Here is a 25,121-nt window from a genome sequence, read left to right as displayed (position 1 = left end):
TTCCCCCCCCCCCCCTCCTCCACACCACACACACACACACACACACACATACACACACACACTTTTGATTGAAGTCACTTGTCAAACAAGTGGCATCAGAGCCTAACTCTTGTTAAGGACAAATCGTTTTAGGAGGAAAAATATCTTCAAGCTATTCACTAAACAAACCTTAATCCTTCAATGGAAAGGGGTAATGTTTGTGGAAAGAGAAAATAAAAATCTTCATAAAGGGAATAAATCGTGGTATTTGGAAGGTTGTGAAAGAAGGATCAGTTGTCCCTATTCACGAAGTCAATAGTGTTTTAGTAGACAAACTTGAAAAGGATTGGTCCAAAGAGGATAAAGAGAATGTGCAACGCGATTTGAAAGCTAAGAACATCATTACCACCATACTCGATCTTCATGTGTTCTTACGAGTTTCTCACTAAGAAACTGCTAAATAAATGTGGTACATCCTCCAAATTATCCATGAAGGTAAATGGGCAAGGTTGGGCACGTTAACCCATGAGTATGAACTTTTCAAAATGAAACCTGAAGAGAACGTAAATCAAATGCAAGCACGATTCACTCACATCGTGAGTCAAATGAGGAATTAGTCATGAAAATTATTAGATGCTTAAACTGTATTTGGCAACCTAAAGTCATTGCAACTTGTGAATCTAAGGATCTAGCGACTATGGACACACACTCTTTTTGGAAAGTTGCAGGAACATGAAACGAAACTCAAAAAAGGCTTGTCATAGATTATAAAGGAGAGGAGAAAAACAAAAGTGTAGCACTTAAAGTTGAATAATCCAACTCAAACGATAACATGACCCTCATAGTAAAGAACTTCAAGAGATTTATGAAGAAAGAGAAAAAACAAGTAGAAGAACAAGAAAGATGAAGAAAAACCATTCACTCCAACATGTTACAAATATGGAAACAAAGGACACATCAAACCATATTTCCCTCTATTCAAAAAGGAAAATAAAAAATTCAAAAAGAATCAGAAGAAGAAGAAAGCATATGTCGCATGGGAAGAAAATGACATGGAATCCTCTAATGATGAAGATGAAAAAGCCAATGTATGTCTGATGACAAAATAACAAGATGATGATGTAACCTCACAATTTTCCTATCATGATTTATTTAGATTATGTAAGAGATTATCTAAAGAAACAAATAAACTAGAGCACATTATTCTGCATCCAAGGACATTATCTTCTCTCTTAATACTAAAAACAAAAACCCTAGAAAGAGAAATAGAACATCTTAAGGGAAAGGAGTAAAAGTTTAATCAAAACCCTTCCACCTCAAATGAAGAACCTGACATGTGTAATAACTGCAATGGCGTAAAAAACAAAGTATGCGATCTTCAGAAAACACTTGTCAAACTCACCAAATGAAGATAACTGCAATGAACCACTTAAATAAGTTGGTTTGAAAAGATCTTGTTGAAGGACTGTCAAACTTGTGTTTTGAAAAAAAACTGACTATATGATACATGTCAAAAAGGGAAGCAAGTAAGAGCCTTCTTTAAATCTAAAAACATAGTTTCTACTCATTGACCCTTACAACTGCTTCATATGGACCTTTTTTTTGCCTATCTAGAAACGTAAGTTTAGGCAAAAACGTATTTGCACTTGTCATTGTGGATGACTACTCTCAATATACCTGGATAAAATTCTTACCTTACAAAAGAGACATGTTTTCTGCCTTGTGAAAACTAGTCAAGGTTATCCATAACAAAAAAAGGAGTAAGCATTGCATCCATAAGAAGTGATCATCACAGAGATTTCCAAAATGAGAACTTCGAAAATTTCTATAACGAGAATGGTATTCGGAAAACCCTTTTCACTCCACGAACCTCTAACAAAATGGGATAGTAGAGAGGGAAAATATATCTCTAGTAGAGCTTGCAAAGATGATACTCAATGAGACCAATCTTCCTAAATACCTCTGGGCTAATTCTGTAAATATCTTTCACAATAACGGGAAATATAACCTTGGAAAATTTGATGCAAGAGCTGATGAAGGAATATTCATAAAATATTATACTTTGAGCAAAACTTTTAGAGCTTTTAATATAAGAACCAAAACAACCGAAGAATAAATTCTTGTTACGTTTGACAAAAATAACCCCAAAATTGTAGAAGTGGAAGTTGTTGATTGTGAAGATATCCTAGAAAATACAAATTTGGAAGATGATCAAGAACTGGGCCAAGAGTAAAATAATAATTATAATCAAGTCACATAAGAAGAATCAGTTCAAGATCATAACCCAGTCACTTCACAGGAAAATGCAGATCTTCCAAAAGAATGGAGACTAACAAAATGAAAGGGACCTCCCACAAGCATATATATGAAATTGGTGTATCCTATTACCATCATGTAACTATGTGATGCAACCTAAGAGGGGTGAGGGTGAATTAAGGTTTCTCGATTTTTCTCATTTTTGCGTTGTGTTCTTAATTTTCTTTGGATATGAAAATGATATATTCCTAGCAATATAAAGTGCAGAAAATTAAAGTGCTAGAAAATAAATGAACACAAAGAATTATCCTAATTCTCCTTATCAACCAAGGGTACATCTAGTCCCTCATACCTTGAAGGACTTTCCACTATGTTAGATCTTTGTACAAGCCTCACATCAAGACCTGTCTTAAAATATTCTAACATAAACACCAAACCTACGGTGAGCTTTGAATCTCCACGAATTAAATGATCTTTGTGAAGACATGGCTTCTCAAGTATTTTGATGGAGACAACGATGCACGTACAAGGTCAATCATCAAAGAATGGATCAAGACATCAATAGAGCAAATTCACACAAAGTCTCAATCATACATAACTCAAAGTCGCTCGAGAAATTGATCACAAAGGTATTGGAATTTAATCTTAGTTAATGTTTATATATAAAGTGTTCAATTGATTGTTGCATGCATAATATGATATGGACACTTAGAATTTATTTTAAAATGGTTACAACTTTTAAAAGTTCTCAATTTTTCCTTTTTTCAATAGTGGTAACCGGTTAACACTTTTTGGGTAACCGGTTAACCCGAAACAAAATTCAATTTCTGGGCAGATTTTGTTAGCATGTAACCGGTTAACACCTTCATGGTAACCGGTTACACAGTTTAAAATTTGAATTTTTCTTAACGTTACAATTAATGTAACCGGTTACTACTGGGAATTTTTGTAGAAAAATTGCAACTTTTCATATTTTCAATTCATGCTTCTTCTCTATGAACCATGGAATCCATTGGTTGTTTGCACTTGTTTAAAGAGGTTCATAGAAGGATATTTAAACTAAAAAATTTCAGATTGCAAATCACCTCCTTAAAAATTAATTTTCACAATCTTGCTTTGTTTACTATTTTCAAAGATAAGTGTCCAAAATTCATATGCATCATTTGAACACTTCTATAAACATTGTGAGATTGATTATTCCAAAAGGAGAAGATCAATCCTTTAATTGATGTGCAGATATTTCCAGATTATTCAAACTTCCATTTAAATTATACACTTATTGTTCTTCACATCTTAATTTCTCCAGCATTAGTGGAATTAAGATAGTGAGTGTTTTATCCTTACTTGTTTGATAGTAAGAGGTGCATAGGAGAGGATTGTTCTCTTATCACTAAGAAGGTTTCCTTGTTTGTTTAGAAACAAGAGAGTCACTTTGAGAGGATTGTTCTCATAAGTGGACTTTGTTGGAAATCCAAGAGTTTGTTCTTGGTGGTCTTTGTTGGTCATTGTACAAGTCCAAACAAATAGTGAAAATCTCTTTCTTGTTGAAAGGGGACTGGATGTACCTTCGGATTGTGAAGGGAACCAAGATAAATCTCCGTGTCATTATTTTTCTGCACTTTACTACTTTCCTAAACACCACTATAAACCAGAAAAATAATCCTTACAACAAGAAAATTTCAAGGTTTCTAATTCACCCCCCCCCCCCCCCCTCTTAGACTGATTTTAGACTTACAATTGGCATCAGAGCAGGTTATAGGTAACCTGTTCCTAGACGATCTAAAATGGCTTCCGCAAATAATAATCTAGTCTTCAGAGATGGTGGTAGCAATAACAAGCCTCCACTATTCTGTGGTGAATACTTTGACTTCTGGAAAATTCGGATAAAGGCTCATTTAGAAGCACAAAGAGAAGAAATATGGGATGCTGTCCAAAATGGTCCTTTTGTTCCTACAACGGTTGTTAACGGCGTTGGTTCATCAAAGCCTAAAACTTCATGGGATGATGATGATAAGAAGAAGGTCCTCTATGATAAAAAGGCAATAAATCTTCTTCAAAGTGCACTCAGCATGGATGAATTCTTTCGCATTTTGGCATGCACAACGGCAAAACAAATATGGGATACCTTGGTAGAAACCCATGAAGGAACTGCCGAAGTTAAAAGATCAAGATTAAATACCTTGAGTCAAGAATACGAGTTGTTCAGAATGCAGCCCGGAGAATCCATCCTTGACTTGCAGAAAAGATTTGTGCACTTGACAAATCATCTAAAAGCTCTAGCTAAGACTTTAAGTAATGATGAATTGAATCTTAAAGTGCTTAGATCTTTAACCAGGGAATGGCAACGAAAAGTGACGGTAATATCAGAATATGAGACGGAACTTGTTTGGAAAACTTCAAGAATATGAGACGGAACTTGGAAGACTTGAAAAACATGAGAATCAAGATAAGAAGTCCAAAAGCATCGCTCTGAAAGTTGACTCCAAAGATGTTGAGAAAGAAGACAATCCGGAGGAGGATGAAAACTTCTTGTTACTTGTTAAAAGGCTAGGAAATTTTTTCGGTAAGAATGACAAACCTTCCTTCTATGCGAAAAGAAAGAAACACTTCAAGAAAAGAGAAGCTTCCACTTCAATGCAAGAGGTAACATGTTATGAATGTGGTAAGCAAGGCCACATAAAACCAGATTGTCCTCAACTACCTAAGAAAAGTGGATTCAAAAGCAAGAAGGAGAACAAGTACAAAAAGGCTTATGTCGCATGGGAAGATAACGAAATAAGCTCGTCATCCGACTCGGATAGTGATGAAAGTGCAAACCTAGCATTAATGGCCTCACACCATTCCGATGATGAAGTAAATGAGGTTAGTAATGATTTTTCACTTTTGGATAATGATGTGCAAGGTGCCATAGATGAATTATTAAATGAATGCAAAATTTTGTATAAAACTATATCATCTCAAAAGAAACAAATCTTAGTTTTGGAAGAGAAAATTGAGAAAATGGAAAAAGGTTTTGAAGTTGAAAAAGAAAAGATGATTAGTGATCAAAAACAAAATTTTGTATGCAATAAATGTGAGTCACTTTATTTTCAAATTATCCAACTAAAAAGAGTTCTTGAAAGATACGAAAAAGGACAAATTGGATTGGAGGGTGTACTTAGCCAACAAAGATATTCAAATGATAAAAGTGGGCTTGGTTACTCAAAGTTTTCAAAACCAAGCTCAAACAAGACAATCTTTGTTAAGGCAAGTGACCAACCAATCCAAGAGAAAGTGAACAAACCTAAAATAGTTCATCATTATCCTAAAAAGAAAAGCCTTGTTAAGAAGAAGTCTTATCCTTCTAGGTATAGAAGTAATTTTGAACCAACATGCTTTTATTGTGGTATTAAAGGCCATACACCTAATGCTTGCTATATTAGAAACTTTAGTGTTGCTAATGGGCATTACGTATGGGTAAAGAAAGGCACTAATTATGAAGGACCCAAAGCAACTTGGGTACCTAACAAAACTTAATCAGTTTTGTAGGCTTGTTTGGAATCCACATCAAACTTATGGTATCTCGATAGTGGGTGTTCCAAGCATATGACGGGAGACATCAACAAATTTTCAAATCTAAAGCTTAAAGCCAAGGGTTTTGTTACATATGGAGATAACAACAAAGGAAAGATTCTTGGCAAAGGCATTGTTGGTGCACCACCTTTCACATCCATTGAAGATGTTCTTTATGTCAAATGACTAAAGCACAATCTTCTTAGTATTAGCCAACTATGTGACAAGGGCTTCAAGATCAAGTTCACTAAAGATGAGTGCTTTATAGAAGACGAAGTCACACATGAGGTTAAACTAAAAGGTAAACGCCTTAACAATATTTTGATGATTTCCCTTAATGACTTGTTTTTGAAGGTAAAGTGTCTCATGACAAACAACAACGATCCATGGCTTTGGCACAAAAGGTTCGCACATATTCATATGGAACATTTGAATAAGTTGATCAAGCATGACCTCGTCATTGGTTTGTCCAAGATAAAGTTTATCAAAGATAGACTTTGTGATGCGTGCCAAAAGGGGAAACAACATAAATCAACCTTCAAATCCAAAAATGTAGTGACCACTTCAAGGCCATTACAACTGCTGCACATGGACTTATTCGGTCCATCAAGAACAAAGAGCTTCGGAGGTAATATTTATGCCTTAGTCATTGTTGATGATTTCTCTAGATACACTTTGACTCTCTTTTTATTGCAGAAAAATGACGCATTCAAAGCATTTAAGAAGTATGCAAAGCAAATCCAAAATGAGAAGTCACTAACCATTGCCTCCATAAGAAGCGACCATGGTGGAGAATTCCAAAATGCTTCCTTTGAAGAATTTTGCGATGAAAATGGAATCTCTCACAACTTCTCGGCACCAAGGACTCCTCAAAAAAATGGAGTGGTGGAGAGAAAGAATAGGTCTCTCATTGAGCTTGCAATAACAATGCTTAGCGACTCCAATCTTCCAAAATACTTTTGGGCAGATGCGGTAAGCACGACATGCTTTGTAAGTAATCAAGTCAATATTAGACCTATCTTGAAGAAAACTCCTTATGAACTTTTCAACGGAAGAAAACCGAACATAGCCGACTTTCATATCTTCGGATGCAAATGCTTTGTCCTTAACAATGACAAAGATAATCTTGGTAAGTTTGACGAAAAATCCGATGAAGGTATTTTTCTTGGTTATTCTCTCTCTAGCAAAGCTTATAGGATTTATAACAAAAGAACTTTAACTATTGAAGAATCTATGCATGTATCATTTGATGAAACTAACCCCTCCAAGGAGGATATTATTATTGATAATGATGATGATTTAGTAGATATTCCTCAAGAGATAGATTTCATATCCGGTAATGAAAATCAACTGGAACACCATGAAGAATAAGATCCACAAGACGCAAACATCAATGATCTACCTAAAGAATGGAGAACTCATAGAGACCATCCAATCGACAAGATTATTGGTGACATTAGTCAAGGAGTCTCAACAAGATTGAATTTAAAGGATGCTTGCTTAAACATGGCTTTTGTCTCTCAAATTGAACCTTCCAAAGTTGATGAAGCCTTAGGAGACGACCAATGGATCATTGCTATGCAAGAAGAACTCAATCAATTTGAAAGAAATCAAGTTTGGGAACTTGTTCCGAGACCTAGCAATAAACACATCATTGGAACTCGATGGGTCTTCAAAAACAAACTTGACGAAAATGGCATCATTCTTCGTAACAAAGCAAGGCTGGTCGCACAAGGCTACAACCAAGAAGAAGGAATTGATTTCAAAGAAACATTCGCTCTGGTAGCAAGGTTAGAAGCTATACGCCTTTTACTTGCTTATGCTTGCTCACTAAACTTTCAGCTTTTTCAAATGGATGTCAAAAGCGCATTCCTTAATGGCTACATCAACGAAGAAATTTACGTAAAGCAACCCCTGGGCTTTGAAGATTTCAAAAAATCCCTCACATGTTTTCAAGCTAAGAAAGGCTCTTTATGGATTGAAACAAGCGCCTAGGGCTTGGTATGATTGATGCGTGCTTTTCACAAGTATACGAACGCGCCGGAGTAATATAAAAGATTGTCGAATCCACAGAGACCAAGTGTCAATCTATCGTTATCTATTGTTATGGTGTTTATCAAAGGCAATCAAAATAGGTGTTTTTAGAGTGTGCAATGAAAAGTAAAGCGTTGAATAAAGTTCAATTAATAAAGACAGGGTCGAATGTAATTCACATAATCAATTAATAATCCAAGTACTTGCTAATAGAACTACTTATGGGCAGTGTTTCCTACTTTGAAAATAACCAATTTAACGGGAACTGCCGCTTTCGCGTATTCAGAACCGAGTTGTACTCCCTAATCAAACCCTCTTATTGTCACTTATAAAAAGGCGCGCATTGCGTTAGAGTAGTAAACCTATTTTTAAGAAATATAGTACCTTGACTAAGTTGAAAAGTATTTTAACCTGGATTTCTTAACTAAAAGAGGTTCTCACGAACCAGACTCTAAACTTATAAATGCGTCCGAAAATAGTTTTAAAATCTCTTTTCTTCTTAAATTAAGACTCCTAATGAACTAAACAAAGCGCTTTCGCTGCTTTTGAAATAGTTAAAAACAATTAAGTTTAAATAGACGTTGGACGGCTTTCGATCTTACCCAACGGAAATTGAAGTGCGGGAAAACTTAAGTTGAAAGTTAAAATAGTCCTTAAGTGTTTCTACGAACAATTGTACGGATTATCGGTTCAATTACGATCCTCACATTCTAACCTTATAGATTTAGTTAGACATGGTAAAGTAAAAGTGCATTAATTTAAATGAAAGTAGTGCGAGTGCGGAATTTAAATAAAAGTACTGCGAGTGCGGAAAATAAACAAAAGTAGTGCGAGTGCGGAAAATAAATAAAAGTAGTGCGAGTGCGGAAAATAAATAAAGTAAAGTGAGTGCGGGAAATAAATAAAAGTAAAGAGAATGCGGGAAATAAATAAAGTAAAGCGAGTGCGGGAAATAAATAAAGTAAAGCGAGTGCGGGAAATAAATAAAGTAAAGCGAGTGCGGGAAATAAATAAAGTAAAGACAAAGTAATAAAAACCTGCTCCAATCGGAGGGTTGAATAAAATGCAAAGCGGAAATGAAAATGGAGACAAGATTAACTTCCTTCCAAAGTGCTCCAAACTCGATTACACACTCGATCACAGACTTGATTACACAATTGTGGTAACACCCCAATGCGAAGCGATTACCACTTTAAAATACTGAATATATGCTTAAGTGAAACAAAGTTTGCTCTAAGTTTGCCTCTGCTCTAAGTTTGGATCTGCCTCTGCTCTAAGTTTGGATGCTTGAATAAGTGATTTCGAGTCTCTATTTATAGGAGAGTAAAATGATGGAAATGACAAGGATGCCCTTCAACTTGAAAATGGGAGGGCAAACTTTTCCTCTTGTGGCACCCGCGACAAGGCCATGGCGCCCGCGACAAGGCCAATCTGAGGCACCTTAGTGGAAGTAGTGGGGAACGTGGCAGTTGAGGGAAGTTGAGCTGGGGCACGTCATGGCAGGGTCCATGGCGCCAGTCACAGTGGGAGCCACAAGCACAAAATGCTGAATTTTAGGGTTTTTAGCTCTTTTTCACTCCTTTTCTCGATCGGGGCTCTGATTAAAGTAAAAACCTGAAAACAAAGAGAAACATAGTAATAACACAATAAAATGACAATAAAACTACTAAAATGCATGCGAAATCGGAGTCGAAAATACGGTGAATTTCAGTGTTATCAAACTCTCCCACACTTAAACCTTTACTTGTCCTCAAGCAAAACATTAAAAAGCTCATAAAATAAAAACTGGTGTAAACGAGTGCTTCAGGTTAAAAAGGTTCTAAGTTTAAGTCGGGATGCAGTGATAGGTACTAACTGAGTGAACTAAGGGTATCATGATGACACTAATCCGCAAATACAGACATAAACTTCATTCCTATATTAACCAACCCATATTATAACACAATACCTAGGCCTGCCTCTTCATCTCTTTTTGTGTCCTTTTCATTCAGGCGCAATCACATTAAGCCCGTTATCCGTACATGCTTCATAGTAGAGTGACCTGTTAGTGATTATGACCTAAACATGGGGTTTCTGGTACATAAATTTGTGTAAACCCTTTTATTTGACCCAACTGTAGTTGTGGGGGATCAGATCATAATCCGCCCTACCGAGTTCAGTGCCAGATACCTCTGAACCAACTAACAACGGATAAGTTTTTCTTTTTCTTTTTCTTTTTCTTTTTGTAGCAAATTTTTACAATTCTTCGGTTTAAATGACTTTGTGAGGGTCACCTATACCGGAGTTGCCTTTTTGCTTTCTTTTATTTTTTTGTTTTGCTGGATCATTCACTTATTTGCATCGGTCCCCTGCGTAGAGGATGCGTAGGGCGGAGCTGACTGCTGAGATAAACTACTGAGGGCTTATACCGAAATGATGATTAAGGCCATGGTATATGGGGTTTTGGGACTGATTCCTATATTTACGAAGTCTATGGTGCTAAAATAATATTGATGTTTCGCAAAGTTCTCCCAAGTCACCGCATCCTTACTCAAACCCGTCTTTAAATCCCAAGAACTTTCAGAATAACACTGTTTTCTTTTTGCAAAAAAATTTCGGTGGGGCTAAAAGTATGGGGAGATTAGACTGTACTAAAGATACACTATATTTGGTGACTCGTCAGACTCATGCATTATCTAAGACACTTAAATTGAAAGCAAAATAAACAACTAAAAGGCAATAAAAATAAACAAACTAAAAAAAAAGCAAAGAAAAGCGATAAAGAAAAGACGATAGAGTCTCCTCCCACACTTAAATCGAACATTGTCCCCAATGTTTCGAAATAAGATAAGGGAAGAGTTACCTGACAACCTACTGCTGACCATTGGTGCCCTCGCCATCCTGAGGTGGACGACGGGATCGGGTACGACGACGGTCTCTCTGATCCATCCTCGCCCTTAAGGCATCCTGAGCGGTCCTCACCTCTCGAAGGTTACCCAAAATGGAACCTTGAGTGGCTTCGATGAGTGCCATGTGTTGCTGGTGGTATTGTCGCTGATGGGCTTGCGTATTTGTAATCTTAAGCAGGGACTGTAAAACAGTGTCGTAGGACCTGTCTGTCCTCCGCTGCGATTCTTGCATGAAGCTCATGTTATTCGCCAGTTTTTGTTGGATGGTAGAGAGTAGGTCGTCACGCCTTTGCTCTATAGCCATGTGGTCACGCCATCTCCTCTGTAATATAAAAGCCAGGAGCGGTACCTGAAGAAGAAGAAGAAGATGGTGCGGTGTGTGGTGGTGAAGTGTGATGGGGGGACACATCAGGTACGGGAGATCTCTCTCTCCGATCATATTCGTCATCAGTGTCATGTCCCGCCTCATCAGGAATGTTAGGAGGAAGAGGACCCAGAACGGGTGGAGCATCTAAAGCGTAGGTCCAATTCCTTTCATCTCGTACATTTGTACGTCTAGTGCATGGTAAAACAACAGATGGGATAACTACACCATGAACCATAAGCACATAGCCTCCTTCTCTCCTCAATCGGCACAATTTCATGTCTCTCAGAAATTTTAGGTTAATTGTGTGAGGAGGTAAGGGGTCTAGGGTAGCTATCTTATTGTTCAGGTTAAGCGCCCGAGCAATAGACGTAATCAATCCTCCAAAAGAAATCGGTCCTACTTTATTTAAAGTTAAAGTCATATGAGCGAGCATGAACGGGACCGAGTTAATTCGTCTATTTGTGAGGCTTCCTTGCAAAAATAGAAGCTCTCTAGCATTAACCTTATTTGGATTTTCCCGGCCAAAAATAGTACATGCCAACAGATATCTAAAAACTCTGATGGTCGGGTTATGGATAGTCGAGGCAAGAACTCCTTCAAAAGAATTTATGGAAGTGTTTTACAATCTCTACCAGAAGGAGAACACCTCGACTGACCAATCCGAATCCAAAGGGGCCTCACAAATTGCACCGTCCCCATGAGGGATTCCTAACAAGCCTGCTAGTTCTTCGGTACTGAATTCATATTCAACAACAAACATTCTAAATTTGACAGTACCAACTGTGCTAGCAGTGTTAGGATTGACAATATAGATTAAAGAACTCAAAAATTCGATTGTCAATCGCTCATAGGTAGGTTCTTTGTTTGAAAAGAAATTATGCAAACCTAAATTATCTAATAAATGAAATATGCTATGATAGATACCTAAAGTGTAGAGACAATTTTCGTCAACATACCTTGTCGGGAGGATCTCCCGATTTTGCAACCGTTCGATAGTCTTCCTTTGCCTATCTCCCGGTTTCCCTCCTCGAAGAATGAATCTATTAAACTCCATTGTGTAGCTCTTGAAACGTGACGAAGAAGATGAAGTGGAATGTGAAAAGGTTGGATTTTTATGAAATCCGATGGATGAAAATAAAAATGGAAATCGGGAAAATGATTTGTACGGTGTGAGGATGAGAAAGGTGTGAGCTTTTTGTGGGTTCAAGGACATTTTTGCAAGGCGGAAAAATGGGTTTGGAAGGTTGTAAGGTGTGAAAATGGTGAAGAAAGGGAGTCTGCCCCGAGCTTTTACAGACGCCGTGGCGGGCGCCATAGGGTCTATGGCGGGCGCCACAAGGCAAAATCTGGCTGGGCCGGATTTTGGTCCTATGGCTTGGGCTTCTCTTTGTCTTTTGGCTTGAGGGGTCCGGATAGCGTTTGTCTTGTAATTTTCCTAGTATCATTGGCTTGCATAAATTTATAAAAGCAAAAATAAAAATAAAATAAAATTTAAACATTAGATTAATAAATAAATAAACAACTAAAGTAAAAATGTAAATAAAACAAACATAAGACATATATATGTATATAAAAGTATAAATATCAATGTGTATACATAGTTGATAAAATATTCCAAATGTGATGATATAAAATGAGTTATGTAAATGCGAGAAATATAAAAAAGAGATAAAATAAGATGAAATGGTGAGATCATATAGTAGGGATGTCGTCTTCCTGAGTGGATCCACGGAGCATGGCTACCTCCTGCCTGAGCTCTGCGATCTCCTGATATAAACAGTCGGCTTTGGTAGCGTGGGTGAGATCAGATACTCCCATCTGTAAGGTGAGGTCAGCCACCTCCTGTCTAAGCTCTGCAATCTCTCTACGATACTCTGCAATCTAGGTGCGGATGTCTGGGGTCTGCAATGATAGATTGTTAGAGAATACAATGATCCTGGGAGAAGGTGGTGTAGGCATGTACTCAGCAATGGGTGGTGATCTCGGCTCCTCGATGGTCTCTCCCTGGCCCTCCAGAGCATAACTCCAATTTACTGGGTCATGCACACTAGTCATCATAGGATCAGGCAGTGTGAAATAATGAATAGCCTCGTTGTCGACTAGCAATCGGAACTGACATGGGTGGAAAGAGGCTCTCCTCATCAACCCTCTGGTCAAACAGAAGTCGATGTCCATGGTAGTGTACCCATAGTAGGCCCGGAGATGTAACAACTTGCGAGATAAACCTAAAGCGACAACAATCTGTGTAATGATCCCGCCCACATGGATGACTCCTTCGGTCAATCTGGAGACACCGCTGAGGCCACATAACAGAAAGTTCCCACATGCTACTGGGCGAGACTGGGATGCACAAAATAGTAGGAAGATCTCCTCTTCACTCAGTAATGTCTCAGCATCCGGTCTTCCTAGGAAGGAATGTGCCAATATCATCTGGAAGTATCTAAAGGCAGGGTTATGTATAACATGAGACAGCTGCGTAGATGGATCCTGGCTTCTGCCACCTGATATATCACTCCAAAACTTCTCCACCTCCTTACCCAGAAAATATCCCATAGGTGTCTCCGGGATAGCATCAGGAGTGGTCTGGAAACCCAATAGGTCACCGAACTCTTTCTGGCTGAAAGAGTACTCAACTCCAAAGAGCCTGAAAGCAGCATACCCATCCGGTCCAAAGTATGGGTCATAATCAAATGAACTGAGGAACTCCAATTTCAAGTTCCTGTAGGTGTTACTCAAGTCGTCAGCAAACTCGTCCCAGTGAAGCTGATGGCTCAGGAATCGGATACTCGGCTTGATACCCAGTGCTTCCATTCAGTGCTGATCAGGATAACGTGTGGGCGCCATAGGGCGCTGATAAAGAGCGATGTAGCGCTCTCTCTGAGCATCATATCTATAGGCTATGTGCATATCGTCGAAATCCTGCATCCTGTAAAAGTTAGGAAAGTGATCCTGAAAATACAAACCATTCAAATATTTAGTCTCGGCGAAAAATAAAAATAAAATAAAATAAAATTAAATAAATGCAAAAAAGTAAAATGAAAAACCATGGGTTGCCTCCCACGCAGCGCTTATTTAACGTCATTAGCTTGACGATTAGAATTTATACACCTGTAGTAGTAGGGATCGGTGGATCAATCAGAGTGTGGCTTGAGTAGTATGTTGGAATGTCTCCTCCTTCGTAGAGCTTCAGTCTTTGTCCATTTACAATGAATGGACTACAGGTTTCGTTCTTGATTTCTACGGCTCCGAATCTCAGAATCTTGGATACTTCGAAAGGGCCAGTCCATCTTGAGCGTAGCTTTCCAGGGAAGAGTCGTAACCTAGAGTTGAAAAGGAGAACATGATCACCTATATTGAAGTTTTTCTTTACTATTCTTTTGTCGTGATAGGCTTTTGTTCTCTCTTTGTATATTTTTGCATTCTCGTAGGCAGATTGCCTAAGTTCTTCTAGTTTATGAATGTCAAGGGTACGCTTTTCTCCAGCGGCCAGGTAGTCTAAATTCAAAGTTTTAATGGCCCAATAGGCCTTATGCTCTAATTCGAACGGTAAGGGACATGATTTTCCATATACTAGTTGGTAAGGAGTAGTTCCTATAGGGGTTTTGAAGGCGGTTTTATAGGCCCATAATGCTTCTTGAAGCTTCTGAGACCAGTCTCTCCTAGAAATAGAAACAGTTTTCTCTAGGATTTGTTTTATCTCCCTATTGGATACTTCTACTTGGCCACTAGTCTGTGGGTGGTATGGTGTTGCTACTCTATGCCTAACTCCATATTTTCTTAAAAGTTTGTCAAATATCCTTGATATGACGTGTGATCCTCCATCGCTTATGACTAAACGTGGTGTTCCAAATCTAGGGAATATGTAGTTTTTAAATAGTTTGATTACTACCCTAGTGTCGTTTGTGGGTGCAGCTATAGCTTCAATCCACTTAGACACATAGTCTACAGCTACTAAGATATACCTGTTTCCTTAGGATGGTGGGAAAGGTCCCATGAAATCTATACCCCATACGTCAAAGAGTTCTACTTCCTGAATGTTTCTTAGAGGCATTTCATCACGACTTGAAATGTTTCCAGTGCGTTGGCATCTATCACATTTGACAATGCAAGCATAGACATCACGCCACATGGTAGGCCAGAATAGGCCAACTTGAAGAATCTTGGCGTATGTCTTAGAGGTGCTCGCATGTCCCCCATAGGGTGCAGAATGACAATGCTCGATAATACTATTTACCTCTTCTTCCGGAACGCAACGGCGAAAAATGCCATCTTTACCCCTTTTGAAAAGGAGCGGTTCTTCCCAATAGAAGTTTCTCACATCGTGGAAGAATTTCTTCTTGCGGTGGTAGTCAAGATCAAGGGGTATTATATCAGTAGCTAAGTAATTAACGAAGTCTGCATACTAGGGTACGTTACTTATTGCTAAGGAATTTTGGGAGTGCTCATCAGGGCGTAGGTTATTATCTTCAATGGTTTCTAGTCTATCTATCAGTCTATCATAGGCGAAATCATCATTTATGGGTACTAGTTCTGGTTTTAGATGTTCTAGCCTAGAAAGGTGATCGGCTACTACATTTTCAGTGCCTTTTTTATCTCTTATATCTAAATCAAACTCTTGTAGTAATAGAATCCATCGGAGTAACCTGGGCTTGGCATCTTTTTTACTTAATAGGTAACGAATGGCAGCATGATCGGTGTAAACTATAATTTTTGCTCCTACTAGATAAGATCTAAATTTGTCTATAGCGGAAACTACAGCGAGTAATTCTTTTTCAGTTGTTGCGTAGTTAAGTTGGGCAGCATCTAGGGTTCTAGTGGCATAATAAATTGTATGTAATTTTTTTTCTTTCCTTTGTCCTAGAACAGCTCCAACTGCATAATCACTAGCATCGCACATTATCTCAAAAGGTTCTGACCAATCAGGTGGTTTCATAATGGGTGCTGATACTAACGCTTGCTTTAAAAGATTAAATGCGTCATTACATTTTTCATCGAAAATGAATTCAACATATTTCATTAAAAGTCCAGTTAAAGGTTTAGTTATTTTGGAGAAGTCCTTAATAAAACGCCGGTAGAATCCAGCGTGTCCAAGAAAGCTTCGGACTTCTCTGATGGTTTTTGGTGGTTTTAGGTTTTCTATAACTTCTATTTTAGCTCTATCTATACCTTTTTCGGAAACTATATGTCCTAAAACTATTCCTTCGGTCACCATGAAATGACATTTTTCCCAGTTTAGCACGAGGTTCACCTCCACGCATCTCTCCAGGATTTTCTCAAGGTTAGCAAGGCAATTGTGGAAATCAAATCCGCAAACCGAGAAATCATCCATAAACACTTCCATGATACCATCTAGGTAATCTGCAAAGATTGACATCATGCAGCATTGGAAAGTGGCTGGGGCATTACAGAGGCCGAATGGCATTCATCTGTAGGCAAAAGTTCCATAAGGGCATGTAAAGGTAGTTTTTTCTTGATCTTCGGGGTGGATAGGTATTTGGAAGAATCCAGAGTATCCATCTAGATAGCAGAAGTAAGAGTGTCTGGCTAGACGCTCCAACATCTGGTCTATAAATGGTAAAGGGAAATGATCCTTCCTGGTTGCTTTATTTAATTTTCTATAATCTATACACATCCGCCATCCTCCTTCTAACCGTTTTGCTACATGTTCGCCTTTATCGTTTTGCACGACTGTAATGCCTCCCTTTTTAGGTACTACGTGCACAGGGCTCACCCACTTATTATCCAAGATCTGATAGATTATACCTGCCTCAAGTAACTTAAGAACTTCCTTTTTAACAACATCACTCATTATAGGGTTTATCCTTCTCTGATGTTCCCTGGAGGATTTTGAATCTTCTTCGAGCGAAATCTGATGCATGCATACAGATGGGCTTATACCTTTCAGGTCAGAGATATTATATCCTAAGGCTGAGGGATATCTTCGTAAAACGTCTAAAAGTTGGTTTGTTTCCTCTTGGCTCAAGGTAGCACTGACTATGACTGGACGGTTCATCTCTTCATCGAGGAACTCATATCTCAGGTTCTTAGGCAGTTCCTTAAGTTCTAAGGTTGGTTTCTTAAGGCATGGTATAGGATATGGGGTAAGGGATAAACATTCATATAGGTTATCATCGATGTAAGGTTTCTTAAAGTCATCATCTTCCATTGGTAACTTAATTGTTTTTATGATTTCTTCTTTTTCTAATTCTCTAACACATTCATCAATGATATCTAAGGCATAACACGCGTCTCCCATCACAGGTGCCATAAGAAATTTCGAAAGTATAAATTCTATTTTCTCGTCACCTACCTCAAAGGTCAACTTTCCTCTCTTGACATCTATTATGGCTCCTGCAGTCGATAAGAATGGTCTACCTAGAAGGATTGGTATATCATTGTCCTCTTTGATGTCCATGACAACAAAATCAGTGGGGATAAATAACTGACCTATCCTAACAGGGACATCTTCTAAGATACCTATCGGATACTTAACAGATCTATCGGCTAACTGAAGCGACATCTTAGTGGGCTGTAATTCTACTAAGTTTAACCTCTCACAAACCGCTAAAGGAATTAAGCTCACACTAGCTCCTAAGTCTAGAAAAGCTTTTTCGATGACATGACTACCCAAAAGACAAGGAATGGAGAAATTTCGAGGATATTTATGTTTTTTGGCTAATTTATTCTCGGAAATAGCATTACATTCCAAAGGCTTCGGATCGTCAAGTCTACGTTTGTTGGTAAGGATGTCTTTGAGAAATTTTGCATAAGAAGGTATTTGGGTGATGGCTTCTGTGAAAGGGATTTCTACATGAAGTTTTTCTATAACTTTAATAAATTTTTTATACTGGTTATTGATTTGGGTTTGTTTGAGTCTTTGCGTATATGGTATAGGTGGTTTATATGGCGGGGGTGGTACGTAAGTTTTATCTTTAGGTTCTTCTCTTTTTTCTCGACCTTCCTGGTTTTCAGATTCCTCTGGTTCCTTTACTTCGTCCGTGGGTTTGGTACATTCCTTAGAAGTTTTGGGTTCACTCAATCTAGGGTTTGGTGGCTCATCATAAGCGTTCCCACTTCGTAGGGTAATGGCATTGGCTTGTCCTCTCGGATTTTGTTGAGGTTGTCCAGGGAACTGTCCTCCAGGTGTGGTCTGAGGGGCTTGGTTTAAAGCTACCTGAGAGATCTGGGTTTCAAGCATCTTGGTATGAGTAACTATTTGGTCAACCTTGGTTCCTAACTGAGTAATCAATTCGCTAACATGAATGTTTTGGTTCATGAACTCCTTGTTTTGTTGGGTATAGCAGTGATAAAATTTTCCATAATTTTCTCAAGGCTCAACTTTGGTGGCACAGGTTGCATAGGTTGATTTGATCTTGGGGCTTGATAACTATGTCTCGGAGGTGCATTATTTTGGATAGGGTTATTGTTTTTATAGGAGAAGTTTGGGTGATTCCTCCATCCAGGGTTATAGGTATTCGAATATGGGTTCCCTTGGGTGTAGTTCACTTGCTCAGAGTGGGTTTCGTTTAATAGACTGCATTCTGCAGATTGGTGTCCTTTGGTTCCACATATCTCACAATCCGACGAAACTGTAGCTGCAGTATTCGGGTTTATGCACATATGCTCGACCTTAAGGGCTAACTCGTCCATTTTAGCTTGCATCATGTCTATAGAGCTTAGTTCATGCACTCCTCCTTGGGCTTCCTTCTTCTCAACTGTCGCTCGTTCGACTCCCCATGATTGATGGTTTTGAGCCATATCTTCGATGAGGGCACTAGCTTCAGGATAAGGTTTGTTCATCAGAGCACCGCCTGCGGCAGCGTCGATGGTCATCTTAGTGTTGTAATGAAGTCCATTATAGAAGGTTTGAATGATTAACCAATTTTCTAAACCATGATGTGGGCATGCTCGTAACAACTCTTTATATCTCTCCCAAGCTTCGAACAATGATTCTCTTTGGTTTTGGGTAAATCTAGTTATATGGTTTCGAAGAACGGCGGTCTTACTTGGGGGAAAATATCTAGCAAGAAATACTCTTCTAAGATTATCCCAAGTCGTAATAGAATTGGGTGGAAGGGAATCTAACCATGATAGGGCTTTATCTCTGAGGGAAAAAGGGAATAATCTTAAACGTATTGCCTCAGGAGAAGCTCCATTGGTTTTAAAAGTGTCTGCTAATTGAAGAAATATTTTTAAATGTTGGTTTGGGTTCTCAGTAGCGAGACCTGCGAATTGTCTCTGTTGCACTAGTTGCAACAGGGAGGGTTTAAGTTCAAAATTATTAGCTGGGATGGTTGGGTTTACTATACTAGAACTAGGTTCTTCGTTGGATGGTTGAGCGAAGTCCTTAAGAGGTCTTTGGTTTTGATCTTCGGCCATAGCTCTCTTAATTCTATGAAAGAATAAACGTAGGCGAGCGTAACGTTCAGGTTCTGCCAGAGGGTATATTAAGCTTAAACTTCCGGTGCTGCGAGTTCTTCGCATTGACCGGAGGGAAATAGCCTAAGTCTAAACGATATAACAACAGGGAAATGAAATTTGACGAAATTGGTCCCCGACAACGGCGCCAAAAACTTGATGCGTGCTTTTCGCAAGTATACGAACGCGTTAGAGTAATATAAAAGATTGTCCAATCCACAGAGACCAAGTGTCAATCTATCGTTATCTATTGTTATGGTGTTTATCAAAGGCAATCAAAATAGGTGTTTTTAGAGTGTGCAATGAAAAGTAAAGCGTTGAATAAAGTTCAATTAATAAAGACAGGGTCGAATGTAATTCACATAATCAATTAATAATCCAAGTACTTGCTAATAGAACTACTTATGGGCAGTGTTTCCTACTTTGAAAAGAACCAATTTAACGGGAACTGTCGCTTTCGCGTATTCAGAACCGAGTTGTACTCCCTAATCAAACCCTCTTATTGTCACTTATAAAAAGGCGCGCATTGCGTTAGAGTAGTAAACCTATTTTTAAGAAATATAGTACCTTGACTAAGTTGAAAAGTATTTTAACCTGGATTTCTTAACCAAAAGAGGTTCTCATGAACCAGACTCTAAACTTATAAACGCGTCCGAAAATAGTTTTAAAATCTCTTTTCTTCTTAAATTAAGACTCCTAATGAACTAAACAAAGCGCTTTCGCTGTTTTTGAAATAGTTAAAAACAATTAAGTTTAAATAGACGTTTGACGACTTTCGATCTTACCCAACGGAAATTAAAGTGCGGGAAAACTTAAGTTGAAAGTTAAAATAGCCCTTAAGTGTTTCTACGAACAATTGTACGGATTATCGGTTCAATTAAGATCCTCACATTCTAACCTTATAGATTTAGTTAGACATGGTAAAGTAAAAGTGCATTAATTTAAATGAAAGTAGTGCGAGTGCGGAATTTAAATAAAAGTAGTGCGAGTGCGGAAAATAAACAAAAGTAGTGCGAGTGCGGAAAATAAATAAAAGTAATGCGAGTGCGGAAAATAAATAAAGTAAAGCGAGTGCGGGAAATAAATAAAGTAAAGCGAGTGTGGGAAATAAATAAAGTAAAGCGAGTGCGGGAAATAAATAAAGTAAAGACAAAGTAATAAAAACCTGCTCCAATCAGAGGGTTGAATAAAATGCAAAGCGAAAATGAAAATGGCGGCAAGATTAACTTCCTTCCAAAGTTCTCCAAACTCGATTACAGACTCGATCACAGACTTGATTACACAATTGTGGTAACACCCCAATGCGAAGCGATTACCACTTTAAAATACTGAATATATGCCTAAGTGAAACAAAGTTTGCTCTATGTTTACCTCTGCTCTAAGTTTGGATCTGCCTCTGCTCTAAGTTTGGATGCTTGAATAAGTGATTTCGAGTCTCTATTTATAGGAGAGTAAAATGATGGAAATGACAAGGATGCCCTTCAACTTGAAAATGGGAGGGAAAAATTTTCCTCTTGTGGCGCCCGCCACAAGGCCAATCTGAGGCGCCTTAGTGGAAGTAGTGGGGAACGTGGCAGTTGAGGGAAGTTGAGCTGGGACACGTCATGGCAGGGTCCCTGGCGCCAGCCACAGTGGGAGCCACAAGTACAAAATACTGAATTTTAGGGTTTTTAGCTTTTTTTCACTCCTTTTCTCGATCGGGGCTCCGATTAAAGTAAAAACCTGAAAACAAAGAGAAACATAGTAATAACACAATAAAATGACAAGAAAACTACTAAAATGCATGCGAAATCGGAGTCGAAAATACGGTGAATTTTAGTGTTATCAATGATCGACTTAGCAACTTTCTTTGTGAAAAAGGTTTTGAAAAAGGCAAGGTTGACAAAACTCTCTTCATCAAAATAATCAAGAACAACACATTGTTGGTACAAGTATATGTTGATGATATCATATTCGGATCAATAAACAAAGATATGTGTGAAGAATTCTCCTCAATGATGCAAGGAGAATTCGAGATGTCCATGATGGATAAAATGAATTATTTTCTCGGCTTACAAATCAAGCAACTAGACGATGGTATCTTCATAAACCAATCCAAGTATTGCAAAGAACTCTTAAAAATATTCGACATGGATAGTTGCAAGCAAATGTCTACCCCTATGGGATCCAGAACTTATGTTGATCAAGACGAATCCGGTACTTCAATTGATATCACCAAATATCGAGGTATGATTGGTTCCTTGTTGTATTTGACGGCAAGCCGTCCTGACATAATGTTTAGTGTATGTCTCTGTACTCGTTTTCAAGCTAATCCAAAGGAATCACATCTCACCTCCGTCAAACGAATCATGAAGTATCTCAAGGGAACGACAAATGTTGGCCTATGGTATCCTAAAGGTAGTATGTGCAATTTAATTGGTTAGTCTGACGCGGATTATGCAGGATGTAAAACAGATAGGAAAAGCACGAGTGGAACATGTCACATTCTCGGAAATGCACTAGTTTCATGGGCATGCAAGAAACAAGCGTGTGTTGCTCTGAGTACAGCCGAAGCAGAATATATAGCCGCAGGCAGCTCGTGTGCTCCGATACTCTGGCTAAAGCAACAACTTCGAGATTTCGGAATAGATCTCGGATGTATTCCGCTAAGATGTGACAACACAAGTGCCATCAACATTACGAAAAATCCAGTCATGCACTCAAGAACGAAGCATATCGACATCCGCCATCACTTCCTTCGTGACCACGTGCTCAAAGGGGATGTTGAAGTTACATTTGTGGATACTTATAACCAACTGGCCGACATTTTCACCAAGCCTCTCGCAAAGGAACCGTTTTACAAAATTCGAAGAGAGCTTGGAATATTGGATGAAGGTGACATATAAACTCGTCATAACCTGTCTTATGATGAACCAGGGTAAAGGTACGCAAAAACATTATTATCTTACCAAAGAATAGAAAAAATGGTGTTTTACAAAATTTTCAATAAGTAACCGGTTACCACATCCTTGTTAACCGGTTAACCAGTAGCAAATTTGAATTTTGGGACATTTTTTTTCTATCAGGTAACCGGTTACCACATTTCTGTTAACCGGTTAACCAATAGCGTTTCTGACTTCTGTGTTACTTTTTGTTTAACGTAACCGGTTACCACATTTCCTGTAACCGGTTACCTCGCTGCTGTTCTGTTTTTTTTAAAAAATAAATTTCATTTTTTTTAATTCATATCTTTTAAATATTATGGCTCTTAATTATATGATGTTTTGTATTCTTTTTATATGCATGATCTCCAAACTGTTAATATGTCTTGTCCCATCCTTTTCGATAATGACAAAGGGGGAGAAGAGATTCTCTAGCATATATTGTATGTATCTAACAAACTTGCAGGAACTCAAAATTTCAAAGTCTCCAAATAAATCAAGAATTTAGGGGGAGCAAACGTGTTAGAACATCAAGTCCGATGACTCTTTCAAGAATCGCCTTTTGAATCGGGTTGTCATCATCAAAAAGGGAGAGAATGTGAAGACATGGCTTCTCGAGTATTTTGATGAAGACAACGATGCACGTACAAGGTCAATCATCAAAGAATGGATCAAGACTTCAATAGAGCAAATTCACACAAAGTTTCAATCATACATAGCTCAAAGTCGCTCGAGAAATTGATCACAAAGGTATTGGAATTTAATCTTAGTTAATGTTTATATATAAAGTGTTCAATTGATTGTTGCATGCATAATATGATACGGACACTTAGAATTTATTTCAAAATGGTTACAGCTTTTAAAAGTTCTCAATTTTTCCTTTTTTCAATAGTGGTGTCGCATCCGCGAAAAACCGGCGGGAAAAAACAAGACAAACAGAGCCGCCACCGTGCGTTATTTGTCCCAAAAGAGGGAAAGGAAACGCTCGAAGTAAACCTGGGAAAGACATGGTATGGCAAAGAAAATCAACAAGTTGAGCAAGAAATGGTGTGACACACATTGTCACACCTTCATTAACCAGATCATAACTCAACAACCAGACATGAGAAAAATACAAACTCTATACCAAAATGTCCATTAAGATGTCTAGTTTAAGCGCACAAAATTTCACAATCATTGGAGCAATATCCATCATTTCATGAAGCAAATGGCAAGGCATGTCAAGAAAGCATACACATACACAAACCCTAGGCAAGTTTAAAATTCGTCCAGGCACAAATCATGAAAAAATAGTCATTAAATTCTAGAGATCATGAGGAAAACAACAAAAAAAACCACATCTCATTTGGATTAATATTCATGAACTTATGAATTTTTGAAGTGAGTGAAAAAATAAAAATCATGATGAAGCATGGTATGAACATGGATGATGTAATGGAATAAAAAATGCAAAGCAAATTTGGAAAATGACCGAGCCAAGGATCGAACAGAGTTGAAATTTGAATGAAGCGCGCTGATACATGAAACGCAGCGTTTCATTAATCTCGCGTGGCAAGGACAATCGCTCCTAACCAATCAAATGGCCACGCACGTGATGACTTGGACCAATGCATGAGCGAAAAACACCAAAACACATGCACACAACGCTTATGAAGATCAAATGGTTTCTGGAAATACAAAACCCTAATATTCATCAAGTTCATCGTGTTCTTCATCCTCAAGAACACTTATGCACAGAAAATCACCAAATGCATATCATTGGAATCGTCTTCTAACATACATCATCATGCCATAGCTAATTTGACCTAACTCATCCTATATCTCAAGATTCGAGCCAAAACATTTTCATGCATCAATCTTAGATTCGACATAACTTTCTCATTTCTTGACGAAAATTGATGAAACAAAGCTCAGTGTTATCTACATTCAAAGACCTACCAAAAGCACACAAACATTTCAAGAATTGTGATGATCGAATTCTAACCTTCTTGGAAGTGCAGAGATGAAATCGATGCTTTCAAGTCCTGGAAGGTCCAAACAGCAGCTCCTCAATGCTCATGTGAATGAATGGAGGAAAGTTCGGATGTTAATTGTGCACGATCTAGCTGGAAAATCAAACTGCCATGGATGATGCTTGTGCTTCAACAGTTCCAAAATCTGCTCGAAAACCTTGTAATCTTGCTTCAATCCAACTCAATTATGCTTCTGGATCATGATTTGATCAAGGACAATGCTAGGTTTGTGAAGATTTTTGAAGAAAAAGTGAGAGAGAAATTTGTGAAGTTTTTGGATCTAGATCTAGATTTCAGAATTCTGTTATGCTAATCACAAAAACAGTTATGATTTGCAATATATATGGTCTGCTAATCAAACTCTTAATCCCAATTAAGCCAAATGCAAGTGATTAATGAAAATGAAGGTGTAATGGCCAATTGTGCAATTCACCTCATGTGCATGAAATGGATGCTACAGTGCACGAATCCTGAGTTAAATCCACATGAAATGATGTTTGGAGGCAAATGTAATTGGTGGAAAGTGAAAACAAAGCATATTTTTCAAATTACCATTTTCCCTCCAAAATTCAAATGGAAATTCAAATATTTTTATGATCAAAATGCATGAATTATGATGCTTGAATTGGATAGTACATGTTAAAACAAGAATGTGGCAAAAAATCCCACTCCATTTGGCCTTATGGTTCAAAAG

At 38.1% G+C, this 25,121-nt stretch overlaps 1 non-coding gene across 1 annotated transcript; it reads left to right on the top strand.

The window, feature by feature from the left end:
• The first annotated feature begins 18,964 nt into the window (after window positions 1–18,964).
• Window positions 18,965–19,071, top strand: LOC127124227 (small nucleolar RNA R71). Its single transcript, XR_007803849.1, has one exon. It is a non-coding gene; the product is annotated as a small nucleolar RNA R71 (small nucleolar RNA).
• Window positions 19,072–25,121: the final 6,050 nt, after the last annotated feature.

The sequence above is a fragment of the Lathyrus oleraceus genome, chromosome 2, assembly GCF_024323335.1.
Source record: "Lathyrus oleraceus cultivar Zhongwan6 chromosome 2, CAAS_Psat_ZW6_1.0, whole genome shotgun sequence".
NCBI lineage: Eukaryota > Viridiplantae > Streptophyta > Magnoliopsida > Fabales > Fabaceae > Lathyrus > Lathyrus oleraceus.
Note: the sequence above shows the minus strand (reverse complement) of the source record. Positions and strands in the feature narration are given on the sequence as shown.